The 15,175-nt window shown below is 32.5% G+C and overlaps 1 protein-coding gene across 3 annotated transcripts in view; it reads right to left on the reverse strand.

Moving 5' to 3' along the window:
• Btl (fibroblast growth factor receptor) overlaps positions 1-15,175 on the reverse strand; it is an 88,048-nt gene that overhangs the window by 31,356 nt on the left and 41,517 nt on the right. The window lies entirely within an intron of this gene.

Consider the following 15,175-nt stretch of genomic DNA (forward strand, 5'->3'; position numbering starts at 1 on the left):
TGAATATTATTTTAAAATATTTAATATCTTACAGATATTATATTTTATACTTCAGTCCCAAAAAAAATTTTGCGTATAAATATTCCAGTTATCTAAAAAAATATATAATTATTATGATGTAAATTTTATTTTTGTAAAAATTATTTCGATATTTTTTATGACTTAACGGTAAGTTACATGTAAAATCCAGTAGCATTCCAAACAAATAAAATTGTTTGAAGAACAAACGTGGTTAAAGCATTGTTTGGTGATCAATACAAGCACAACAACACCATTAAACCACTTCAAAGGTCCATAAGTTTTGGAGTACCGCTAGAGCTTTTTAAAAGCTTTCAAAGGGTTGGTCTATTTTTGTAAGTTATGGTTTTCTTCTACAACTTTGAAGTTTACCTGCGTTTGCTACCTATGGCTAACCCTCATAGAGTACTTTAACCTGTACATAGTAACATTAACTTTCGTTCGTCACTAATAATCATATTTAACCATTTTTTGCCAAAGAAAGTTAGACATTTTGTATCTTTTCTTCTTAACTCAATTTGGAGCCACATATATGACATATGTATATATTAACAATACTTAAACTAACGAAAGTTTATGAAAGCTAAAATAGTTATTACATTTTAATAATAACAACACAAATAGCATGATTGATTTCTACCACCTTTCACGACTAACATAATATAAGACAGGTACCTAATAAAAACTATTTTACCTAATAACAGTCATGTTAAGAGCTGCTGTGTGGACTGGAACGGAGTGTTATAGAAAAACTCCTGTACAAGGAATTCCAACTACTAAGCGAGAACAACCTCAACAACCTTTATAGAAAAATATTGTTATTTAAGATTGAAAGGAATTGAGAATCTTTAAATTTAATACGAAATTCGAACCCCACAAACATACTAAGCGTTTACCTCGGCGTCGCTAAGTAGTTGCACTTACAACTGTTCTCTGCATTCTCAAGTGATGGACAAACATAATTACGACCACGGCGAGTGGAGCGCCACCTGCCGTATTTATCTTGACTCTTGACTTGTCTTGTTTGTCAGTCAACGTCATACATCCATATATAAAACATAACCAAAACGCACGGGTGTACGTTGGACAAATTTCAACGATTCCTATTGAATGCACTGGCCTAGGTACGTATATAAATTTTCTGCGTTTTTTTTCACCATCTTTCCACCTATTATATTTTACATAAAAAATATATCGAGTACAGCGCTAGTTAGTATTACAGCGACATAACCCTTTATTCATAAATAATAAATTTTGTTAGATAATCATAATGAAAACGTAAGCGCGGCTGCTAAAACTGTAGCCTAAGTTACTACCACAATTTAGACAAATCCAACATATGTTAAAGTCCTTCGAGTCGTTTGGGATGCAGCGCCTGCTTTACTGAGAATCGAACCAAGAATAATTTATATAACCAAAATCATAGATTAGATCATTTACGAATGATTATATTTCTCCGCACTTTTTCTTCTACTTTAACTTTAACTGCGCATGTTGGCATTGTTCCGCGTAAAAATCACCATGACAGCCATAAAACGACTGTCAGAATTGTCAGCGTTGTAAGCCATTTAATGGCTTCCTTCAATTACAAGGCGGTAAGATATCTATACTTATCTATGATCAAAATCTAGCCTTTTTAAATTATAAGGCCTTGACGAATTTGATTTCAATATTAACCCATTTTCTTAAAATAATGAAATTTCAGTATAATTAAGGTGCGGTTAAATGTCAACATTATTATTGAATGGTTATAATATTGTTCGTTGTCAAGTATTTACTGAAGAAACGATTCGATTACAATATACGCTCAAAGTGACACAAAATAAAAACTACTGTATACGCAATGTACTGTATATACAAATCTAAAAACTAAAGTGCACTGTCTGGCTTTTTGTAGCAATAACCAAAAAACTTTAAAGGAATCCAATGAGTCGCAATTATCTAGATAATGATCGTTAAACTGAGTTGACGCAGCAATTTTTGAAGTTTGAAATCAGTCGAATACTAAGTTTTATTCTGTATGCTTCGAAATATCACTGATTCTTAACTTTAGTGCATGCATCTATTTGAAAAAGTTAGTAATAAATTATTTGCACCATATATAATTTTAAGTTATAAAAAAGAACACTATAATGTTTATAACGTTGAAGAAAAATATCGTGAGAAAAGGTGCACACCTGGATTCTTTAAATAAGGTATACCTTATATTTAAATATAAGGTATACCTTATATTTATACATCTTTACCACCATACCACTACGGATGACTATGTCCTTAATCCTTTATAGCCTAAGGGGAGACCTATGCCCAGTAGAGGGACAGTGATGGGCTGACGACATTTTTTTTTAATAAGCTAAACAATCGGGGATTGTTATACCTTTACTTCTGATGCTTCTCAGCATGTACAATTTTTGTTCTCAATCTTTTATGCAATTATCTTTTTGTTATAAATAACATTCAATTCAACTTTGAGCACAACTGCCCTAAATTGCTCTAAATCGACCACAAAGTACAGTTACACAATGCAGACTAGTAAAAAATTTGGACGCGGAAAAGGATGCTAACTCTATTACCGACGTCATGGTGCATATAGACGACCCACAAAAAATATCGATTCCATAGTTTTTTGTCCCAAAAGTGGTTGAGCGCTGCAATTATTAGATTGCATTACTTCCTTTATTGTGTTTTATGTAATAAAATTGTAATAAGTTTTATTAGATCAATTTCTATTTTTTTCAAAGTCAGCAATGCTATTTCTATAATAAGTACTTATCTACTGTTTTCATTTTTCTTTCTGTATAATTTCTATAAATAAATATATTTTATTGTATTCCTTTTTACAAAATACACATTTTACCAAATTTTATACTCTTTTTTTTAATTCTCAATTTAATGTATTATATTTAAAGGACAATAATATGAACAATTGACGAACATATGAACAGACGTTAAAGGTTACGCCAGACTATAGTGTTTCAAGAGAATGCTTTCGGAAGACAATTAGGAATGACAAGAATGTTCGAACAGAATTTCTATACAAAGAACAGTACTTGCACTGCATTGTTTATCCAGAATGTTGCTGAAACGGCACTCAAAAAAGAAGCCTAGCGGAATTTCTATTTAAGGAACTAAACATTTCTCCCAGCTCTGTCCGTATTTAGAGCTTACTGGGTTCAAGGGCAAGGCAGACTGCATTGTTTACGTGGAATGCTCTTGAAATTTAACTAAGGGTTTCCATCGTATAGAATTTATTAAATTACATTACCACATATTGATAGTCTAGTAGTTTAAAATTCAGCCTCTCATTAAGAAGTGGAAATATTGTGAAAATTTTCCAATACGTTTTCAGAGATGTGCGAATGCAACCAATTCACTTGATCTGTTTAAGGGTAGATCCGAGTCCAGCAGTTTAAAAGTACAACTAATTGAAAGAATTAATGACGATGACCAGTCACCTAATATTATAAATCGAGTTACAATAAAACGCTTGACTTCAAGAATATATAAACATTATCAAAAATATATCATTATAAATATCTTCACAGTAGAAAAGATTGTCAGTACATTTTCTGTACACGAATAGATTTCGCTCACTCACTACGCATCTGTTGAAGCTACCACCTGAAGAACCAAACTTTTATAGCCAGCTGGCCCCTTTAGACTATTAATGAAGTTCAAGGGCGCTAACAGACCGAATTGTTTATGTAGATTGCAGTACAGGCCAACATTCACTTTAGTTATGTTTCAATCAATGTATATTTAGCAGGAAGAGTAATTGAAATAGGTAATACAAAAAAGAAGTATCAGAATTAGAAAAAAACTGATGACGGCAGAAGTGTGTTTGGGAATCGAACGAGTATAAAATTTGCAAAAGAAATAACAAAATATTGAGAAGTTTGTCAATTTATCGCGAATGTGTTCTTCCAAAGGTTATTTATGTAAAGATACAAAAAGGTGAACTCAACCTTTCGAAATGTATATTGGAGCATACATTCAAAAATAAAGTTTGGAAAATCCAAAAGTGCACGACTCATAATGCTCATTTAATTATGAAATATATAAAAAAAAAACTTAAGTCGTTCAAAATTAATTGCCATTAAAAGAAAAAAAGAAAAATATAAATAAATAAAAATTTAAAAAAAACAGCTGTACTAGGAAAGTGATGCACAGGCGCCCCTGGTGGAATAAAATGTACATAATATCTATAGATATAGATATATCACCATCCATGTTAATTTTACATGGATATATATAGATATACAGTCTTGTAGTTTTCGTTTTTTTATTAATTGCAATTAAACGACACTGAATTAATTAATCATTCGCATTCAGTGACCTACAATCGTCGATTAGAATTTTTTTAAAAATTTTTAACTCAAATGATGGATTTTTTCACAAGTTACAGTGTTTTCAAGTTTCACACATGACGGACAGGAAAATTTTTTGACCTATTTTGGTGTTTTTTTCCAATTCTATTGCAGTAAATCAATTTTTAAAAAGTATGGAATTAATCTCCATTAAATTATCTCGACAATAGTATGCAAAATATCTTGATTCCGTGAACTATCAAGGCTATAATAATAAAAATAGCCGCCAAAATGAAGCGAAAAAAATTTTTCGATCGTAAAGCACTCTCTGATGCTTCGCATCATGAGTCGTGCAATAATTTGTGTGGCTTAAAAGACACACACACATACATTCAAGAATGATGCCAATTGCTTTCAATACAAAGCAGAATCTCGGATAAACTCATACTATGAGCTGATTCTGAAGGGTGCACTGAAATATATAGATATCCTTTGACTATAAATACAATATTTGATTTAGAAATAAATTTACTTATTTAGATATATTTTAAGCAGTTTCATCGTTATTATACAAAAAGTTGTTTTCTAAACAACATGGAATAGAGCTACAAACTCCAAACCACAAAACGAACCTAATAAAAGTCTATCCAATAAAATGTGAATAAATCCATTACATTTCCTCTATTTGGCATTAGTTAATGTAACGTCTGTACAAAGAAATTTAGTTACAAAACCCCTGTTTTCCTAGTAAAGCGAACCGTAGTGAAATGTGACACGCACTGTTTATTATGAAAACAAGGTTCCCGGTAGAATGTTTGAAATGTTCCGTGTAAAAACGTTTGGGCTTAGCGAAATCGGTAGCTACCTTTTCGGGCTTTGCTAATACGTATTTGGAGTCGTGATAGCTTAGTTCAGAATTTGCCTTTCACGCTTGGATTTCAAAATCTAGACCTAGATTCATTATCACTTGCTTTAAGTGAAGAACACCGTTGTAATGAAATCAATTCCAATTTCTCTACCAATCTGCACTTAGATCGTAACGTGACAGTCTTAAATGACGTAAACTATGGCCTAAATTATTTACGTTCTGAGACGGGACCTATATTCAGCAGAGAGACAGTATTAGGTTGATAATAATACATACTTTGCTACATATAAATAGGAAATAGGTATGCCATCCGCTTGAATTAAACAATTATGTTATATTAATAGTGAAGCCCATCTGTTAGTAACCAAAACCATTTTTTAAGTCAACCATCGACAGCCATGAGTATTGATCATTATCGTCTAGGATATATCTACTTCAGTTTAAAAAAAGATAACATATTTCATAAAAAACACAGCGTGGAATGTAATATCATAGCAGTATGATTCAAAATGCGCAAGAAAACAGTTAATCTAAAACTCTTGTACCTTAATCACCTTCACACTTCAGATTGGCGTTTAAATTTTTTACGGCCATTTTTTGCGTAACTTGACACGATGTCTTTTTAACGTAAACAAACGGAGGCAAAAAGGCTATAGCAATAAATCTGCAGTCAAATGTGATTAGAGGAATGCATAGAGCGGAATAGGTACTAGATTTTGTTAACATTTTTATGAACATTAAAAAATGTCTTTGTTTTCAAACAGATTTACATTTTTTTAGGAATCATATAGGTCAAACAAGAAACAAAAAGGAAAAATCAAATTTTTGGTCATTATTTAAATATTATAATATTCATCTACTTGTATATTTCTTGTAATGTGCGTATAATTTTAATGTAAAATACAAGAATAACAATGTTCTTTAAGCATTAAAAATATGTATAACTTTTAATAAACAAATCCTTTTTGGTCACAATCAATATCTTACGACTAAAGAATTCTATGAGTAAACCTTCAATATTAACGAAGGATTCAATTTTGATGATTTCTATTTACAGTTAGCTACTGTACAGGATTCCAGTTCTAGGCCTGCATATGGCGAAGCATTCGTGAGAGAATCGTAACATATACGCCGTAGCATTTCTTTGTGCGCGCCGACGTCCTGACACCGCGCAAAAAATCGCATCTTGACGCTTCGCTGTGATTTGACTCAAAAATCTTTTTAAGGCGACTCTTATAAATTGTATGTTCGTTTAACTGTTTTTAATGGAAATTGGAGAAAGCTTGACTTGCTTACCGTACAAGGGATAATATCAAGTTCCTCATATTTAAACATGTGACTATATTCAAAAACAAGTGTGATATTGAAAATCATTCCGATGATACTAATACCCAATCGAAGTAAAACATCGCATAAGAAGCTTTTGAAGATTCAACTGACTTACCATGGATGGCCTGAATAATGGGAGATTTCACTAAAATACCCTTAACACACTGACACGAAAATTCAGATTTAGGCTGATCACTACTAATTAGTCAGTGCCCGGTAATTGGTAAAGAATCATATAAATAGCTGGTTAAAAGAGAAAAGCGAACGACGCTAATAAATCCCGACAGATGCGTCCAGAGACATAATAAGACAAATTGCGGGCACATAAGGCGTCCCCGCTGAAATTCAGCAAAATGAATAAGATCCCTTCGACATCTGGGTACCTGCACCGAAATACACCGAGATATGGTGGAATATTATTCCTAGAATAGCAGCAGACTGTAAAATGAATACAGAGACACCATGTGCCTTCAAAAACTTGCAGGAACAAAATTAGCGGTGCGTTCATGACAGAACGGATTTCCTAATCTACACTTTATATCCTTGTGTGTGAGGATTATTGTTTAACGAATTCAGAATCTCCTTGACAGAACTTGGTAAATGGTGGTAAGTGAATCATTTGTCATTCGCTTTTGACCGTGTTGACGTTGCGCTTCGCCCTTTTGCTAATGGTCTTTTGGGCAGAACCCATTTAAAGCTTAAACGGCTAAGCTTCGAAGAATTTTTGGAATCTTTGAAGTATGATTGCAAGCATTCTCACGAATTGCTGCCATCTTCATCAAGTTACACTTTAAAAATAAAGTGAAACTTGATGAAGGCATATAAATATCCACCAACACAAAAATAAAATCACTAACAATAGAACCACTATTTCCATTATTCTAATAATTACCTAAAATCGATCAGTATAATTAAAGCTTCTGGATACCATATCATAAGGAAAATGGTTGCGGTTAATTCAATCACTCATAAAATTGAGATGGAAATTGCAGTTTCCATGATCACAAATATAGATCGAGCTCAATGAACTGCAGCTCATATCATAGCGTAGCGTAGCAAATATTTACTAAAGGCAGCTGCGCATGCGCAGGTCGTACAACTTGCCGCGAATACATCAATGACATCGCTTAAGCTTTGAACACAGTAGACCATAAAACACACAAGAAACTTCGCCTTGTTTTGATAGAGGCGTGTGTTTGTCTTACTGATTTCAAATGCCACTATAATTTATTTGGTATTCATAGACGCTTCTGAGACCACTTCGTGATTGTAATATTGTTTGATATGTATTTTAATATATATAAATGATGTGTCACTGTGGTTGTACGCAATAATCAGCCAAAGTTATTTGTTTTCCTTATCAGTTGCAAGATCATTGCCCGGGTCCACTAGAATTTTAAAAAATAAAACTGTAATTGAAATTGAATATTGAACAACAAGTATAGTTAATAGGCAACTTAAACAATATCCCAAGACATCTTAGAAACATATATTTCTAGAAGCCCTAAGAGAAACCAAGCGAAACATGTTTATGATAAGCGAATCCGCCTTAAGACAAATAATATAATCTATGACTGATTGAGCCGACTGATCACTGACCACCTCGTATATCCCTCAAGGTGAATTTATTGTAGGCAATATTTTAGATGTCAACGATTGATTGCAGAAATGCGAAATTTATATACTGACGATGACTGACTTCAAACCTTAGTGAATCGAAATAGGGTTTGTGAAGACATGTGCAAGTATGTTGGGTAATGTGAACATGCCTTGTAAATGAGTTATTGACAGTTGACTGAAATTGAAATGAACAGCTGTATTGAAATATTATATCACGCAGTTATTCGCTACTGCTTTGCTATTTATACGTGAGGAACATTCATGTTGAGATATGAGCATATTTCAATATGCTCATCATTTAAACTTAAAGGGTATGCCGATGCAGGTTTACCATGAAATGAAGATGCAAATCTTATATATATAAAATTCCCGTGTCACAATGTTAGTTACCGTACTCCTCTGAAACGGCTTTACGGCTTCACCAAATTTTATATGTATATTTTTTCATACCCCTAAGTGATAAGGGTTTTTCACCCTTAACATTTTTTTATTTCAGTTAGTGATACATAAAAGCCAGCTAGAGTTTATGTCAGCTAGTGATATATAAAAAGACATAGAAATAAATGACGAAAGCAATCGTTGTTTCTGATTTTAAATGAAAAAGAGACATAGCAATGTAACTCAACAATGCGTTAGAGTCGGTTATAAAGAGAGTATGTATAATTTCGTTAACGTCGATAATAATTGACAATTCATTTGCAATAAAATTACCATATTACACCTTAGTTTATGGTATAGTTATGAGTCATTAATCTGCTTAGTAATACCTAATAAATTTTACAAACTTCAAACAAGCATTATTGAGTAATGGTGCATTTAATCCTCAAGTACTTGTACGTTATGACATAACTCTTTGATTCGATTAACTTTCGTTCGATTATGACCTTTGATAGCGAAACATAAGGACGACAATTCTATAAATATGGTAATTTATGGTATTTCGGACTCGTTTGTAGAGAAAATAACTATAATTTATGACGTTTATTCACGCGTACGGGAAACCATGCAAGACCTGACAAATTTTCCAGACGTTATGAGCCGAGGACTATCGGAATGATTTGTTGTTCATAAATATGATTAATACTAGATTCTCCATTCAAGTGTTAGTAATAACTTTGTCCATTATCGAGATTAGCAAGAAATAATTATTTAGTACTTACGGTTATTAAAAGACAGAATGTAAACCCTTTGTAACTACTAACTTTGCTATGCTTAACGATAATTTGTTAAGTCCTCTATGTATCAGCCCTTTCACAAAGATGACATAAAAAACCGTCATTAAAGATTTATTACATTTACAAAAAAATAATATCCCATGACACTGAAGGAAGTCCAATGACACTGAAATGAAAACCTTGACCAAATGTTGCAACTAGGACAGTTTACATAACTCTTGAACAACTTACATCAGACGTATAGGTCTAAGTTCATGAAATATCTTATTCATAGAGTTGGTAATTTTGGCTATGAAGCAGGTTATAGATGTAAGTTATCGATTCTATATATATTTTTCATATGTATCGAAAAGACTGCACGATATCCTTTAAAAGGTTATTGTTATTGAAAACTTGTTCTGACTTTTAGTACCTAAGTTGATTTCACTGAACGTAATTATGACAACGAATGAAATATGCATCCATTTAATTTTTAACACCCTTCAAACCTAAACGTTGCTTTTAAGCTTGTCTTTTACTTTATGGCTTTCATTCATTTCAGCGATAAAATCTTCAATCTCATATCTTTCTTTATTCTTTCATCCTTGACGGTTTAGTCATGATGCATTCCAGTCCAGTGGCCATTTCATTCCCAGTCTATTTTCTTCCAGTTGTAAACTTTTTATTGTATAACTCTTAGATGGAGAGCGAAAACTATTTATTTTCCTTCGACCTATAAAATGTTTACGACATTTTAAGCGTCATCTCCACATCAGTACTTCGATACACTTCCAGTACTAAATTTGTTTGCTTTCCACTGGGTTTTTATAGATGTCAAACGAATTATGTCCTATTTAATAGCTTGTTCGTGTTTCTAAGAAAACAATAGAATGCGGTAGGGTAATTGGCTGGTTGTAAAATTTGACGTAAATCTTATATAACGTTGGTTTAAAGAAAGATAAAGATTGTGGTGACATACATATGAAGCTATTTTGTGTCGTAAAACAGTAAATTGGTATACACGTGCGGTTGATCAAAATTACTGTTTCTATGTTGAATTTAAAGATTTCGTAACATTTGAGATATAAAAACATAAGTGACAAAATAATATAAACAAAATAAATCTATACTTTCAGTCAAAGAAGAAAAAAGAGTTGTAACATAAAACAGAGAACTAGAAATCGCGAAGAAAAACTAAACAGAACGAAACGAAAGTCTTCATTCGACTAGAATATTGAATACCAATACGCGACGGAAGTCGGCGCTCTTTAGCCCAAGACACAAACGTGCATCCTAACAGAATACATCATATCTCGCATCAGGACGTTAGTTGCATGTGCAATATGCTGGGAAAATCGTGATTATTCCCCAGTCGTGACGTCCTTACGCAGCCTTGGAAACTCTGATATTCACATTTGTATTCAACAAATGCGAAAACTCTCTCACAATAGGATTAAGATTACTTTTAATATCTCTAAGGGTGTTGTTTTACTATCAGCAAATTTAAAACAAACGATGTTTTCGGAAATATGGAATATTTTTTTGATGAAGCTTTTGGAATGGTGGTAGTTATCTTCGTGTTTTAATTCCAACGATTCCTACTACTATTGCTATTTTGTGTTAAGCTGCGGTGTAAAGTAACAGTTTACAGCCTTTTAAAAGTGTAAAGTGTTTGGTATGAAAAGTGTCGTAGTGCAAAAGCATGTGAACTTGAATTTATGACTTATCATCTATGATTGATCTTAGATAGTCAGGATCAACAATTCCTATGAACACTTTATAGGTTCTCTTTTTGTCATTATATATGCAAGCTGTTGCTACCTTCACTTTAATTCGAAAGTGAAAAATAACCTTCCTTAGTAGTCCTTAGTAGTCTGTAGTTTCCCTAACCGTGGTGTGACGGACAAGCATTACTTGCACGCATATGCAACATACGTCGCATAAGTTCATAACTTTCAGCCTATTGTCATGCAACGACAGTGTATATCACGTTTGCTTATTCCATTAACCGACGACATTGAAAAATTAAAGGCACGATACAAAAGCTTTAATTTATTCAGTAAGTCTTGTGTATTGTGGAGTAAATAAGGAATATATGTAATTTAAATGGCGGTTATTTGAAAAAGATTAATTGATTCTTTCATATTCTTGATTATATTTGTTACATTTTTAAGTAACTTTTACCGCCTATTTAGAATCATTGATTATTTTCTGTCCATCTACTAACAGATTTATAAATAGCTAAATAATAATAAGTTTATTTCATCTCACTTCTTATTATTATTCCTAGTATGAAGGTTGCAGAATTAATGAGGTTATATTACTACTACATTGTTGAAGACGGTTTTGTCTGTCTTTGATGTTGAGATAATTATGTTTCTACGGATATGTAAGCACTATTTATAAGACGCACATGACTGCGAAAAATATGCCGTCTCTAGATTCGCACGTAAGACCGTAGAAATGTGTGTCACGTGAGTACCACTTTTATTTTACCGAAATGATCTTCGACAAGCTAACATCAAGTATTTGAGAGAAAGAGAGCATGTTTACATTTAAGATATAAAAATAGAAACATATTTCAGAAAACTAAGAAATTCAATTTAGAGGAAATTGGAAGTCCCAACGTATCTTTGCAACTTCCTTATCATGTTTAGACAGATTCTTGGCGCCATTATCCGATCTTTCCGTTTTCTTAACGCTCTCGACACATATTTCTTTAAGATCCCTATCGAAACATATGCATTTTTATTCCATCATAAATCTTTATCGGAATGCATTCAAGATGATTGTTTGTTTAGGACCAAATTGGGGTAAACACTCCGGTCGACGATCGCAGAATGTCATCAATGTAAATGTTTACATTTCTTCAGATAAAGAGAGTATTTGTCGAGCTCTCGTAAAACGTGATAGCGACTCAGCTGTCAATCTTTACATATAATAAAATCGTGATATTTCTTTACGGAGCAAAAAATTAAGAACCACACAATTATTTAACTTTAATATTATACTTTTCTTAAATATGTAGGTGAATTTGTCGGATTAAATAAGGAACTGCTACTGCACTATATGTAAAAATTCAATTCATGTCCAAGTAGAACAATATCCTAAATACAAGGGACGCTGAATGAGCCATAATACCTATTGATTATTTGCTGCAAAGCAGTAGTATGATAAGAGCTAGATAACCCGGGCACTTCCTAAAACAGTACAGAGATACTTCTTCATGGAATATGAATTACGGACAGGTACAGGTGTCTTTACCCTGTAAACTATACGTATAGAGTAATACTAAATCTTTGGCCACTCTTATACTATATGGATAGTAAGAATTCATTTAAATACTAAATATTTCGCAACACCAGACATAACCAGAAACAGACAAGTCTAAGACAGCAGACAATGTCTTATTATTTTATTACGTAGAAGAAGCGAATTAACATAAGCGGAGCTGATTGGTGTACACGACACATGAATAATTAAATACGACGTCTTGGCCACTCACGACCAATGACCGTAGAACTGTCCCCACCGTAGGAAGCACCAAAGTTATTTGGAGGTGAGGAGTTGAAAAGAAAGCAAAGGGTCTAATTAGAGTGGTCATTATTATAATTGTCTTGACATCCGGCGGGTAATGAGGACCAAATGAGAGGGTTGGAACCAACAATCGATTTGCCCGTGAAGTAATAATGTTTTCCGCTGAGATTCATATTAGTTTTGGGGTGCCTGAATATTTTCGAATTTTGGTACGGTAAATGATCCGGAAAATCATTAAGAGTACTTTCTTAAAACAAATTATTTTTATGTACCTACTATATATCCTATTTCAACGCTGACAGTTATTACTAAACTTCGGTTTTCAACTAATTATCAATTTACTTAATTGACTCTTTAAACAAATAATTATCTGGTTTACACGCACAAGCAGAATATGATACCAATATATGCCGTTCCAATGTAGTCCTCAGGGCTAGTAATACATCTACGATCGGCCTTTGGTCAGTCTTTTTTTTTTTACAGATGTCCATGATTAATAAGGACCACACAACATAAGGTGGACTGTAAGCTCGTTTTCTTTTTACCTGACTACGGAGGGTAATGGGTTTTCCGAGTGCATGTATGTATGTATGTATTCTATATACTATTCTATAAACAGCTTGATAGTTTTTAATATATGAGATGTCGTTGGGTTCGTCTAAATTTCGGGAGAGACATATGATATATATTTAAGCAGTCAAGTTTTGTTTTGTTTTGCTTTATATAATTTTGTTTTGTTGTGTTTTATATAGTAATTGTCTAGCCTATTAATAGCAAACAAATGTGTAATACTTGTTATAATAATTGTACAGTCATAATCATAATAATAACAGTGTAAGTGGGACGATAATTAATTTAAACAAGTGCAATAATAAATATCACCATTGTGTAACCAAAGTTCATATACAACGCTGTTATTGTCAATATTATATTAATTATTACACCTAGCAGATAACATACCAGACTATTAACGCGTAATATTATATTATTAAATTGTTACGATTTATTATTATTAATATTACACGAGATATGAAAAGATAAATATCTAGGAACCCTAATAATTAAACTATTAAGTCTGATAGAAACATGATTTGTTTCAATTCGTACACAAGCCTTAAGTTATATAACAACACTAGCTGACCCGGCAAACGTTGTGTTGCCATATAAATAAAAAAATGTTAAGGGTCAACCACCCTTATCACTTATCACTCAGACTGAATATGCACATAAAATTTGGTGAAAATAGGTAGAGCCGTTTCGGCACGGAGGAGTACGGTAATTAACATTGTGACACGAGAATTTTATATATAAGATTAACAACACAATTGACGCCTGTTAATATATGTTACCTTTATATAAAATAAATGTTACCTTTATCAACATTTGAAATTGTTGACAATTTTTCTAGGCAATCATTGTCAAATTTTGAAGTTTGTTAGGCAAAGATTGGTTCATTACTTATAAGGTAGATACGAACAATAAAAAATGTAGTAACAACGATAGTGATAAGTGCTGTGAATCATTGAATTGTAATAAAGTAATAAGGAGATATCCCGCCTACGTTTATTCCTGTTAGGATCTTGACACAGCTGTGTTGTTTAAAAATACATATAATTTATACATAATAACATGTATTATTGTCGACATTAATGTTAGTGGACTCTAAAGATCTTTTCTTGTATAGTTAATATATATCTGACTTTCTGTTAGTATACTTTTTTCTTGGTATGTAGTGTATATAGTGTCTATTTGAAAGGGGGTGGAACTTTTTGAAGTTAGCGTCATATTTGCACATCATTGGACTGTCCATCATTCTTTGTAATAGATACACGTTTATTTATTTACTTCGTATTATTTGGTGGATACCTAATACATTTAACTATAACTATGGGCTATCTACGCCTGTTAATAATAATCAAACTTAACCAATTTCTGCCTAACAATGTTCGAAATTTTGTAACATTTGGAACATGGGTAGGCAAAATTTGGTTAAAACTGATTATTACTAACGGGCGCTAGAAGACAAAGGACAATTTCTTATGCGTAGGAACGGTAAAAATATATTAGGAACGGAAGTGTTATTTTTATAGACTCCTAATTGGTCATTGTACATACATATCGGCAACTTGCAAATTGACAATACGCTTTTCCGATTGCCAAAAATAATGCTTATCCAATCTTATCATATATTTCATTTGTATGCGTTACACGGTCCATTAGACTTTAAATTCTCCGCATCGCTTCAAAGATTTTTGTTAATATATCAAGGAACGATGGAATAGGAATACATAATTAGTTATTTCCAATTTATATGGACAATAAAAATTCAAGGAGTGTGGTGG

This window comes from Epargyreus clarus, unplaced genomic scaffold, assembly GCF_041222505.1.
Source record: "Epargyreus clarus isolate Ecla_fem2 unplaced genomic scaffold, WU_Ecla_fem_2.2 ptg000010l, whole genome shotgun sequence".
Lineage (NCBI taxonomy): Eukaryota > Metazoa > Arthropoda > Insecta > Lepidoptera > Hesperiidae > Epargyreus > Epargyreus clarus.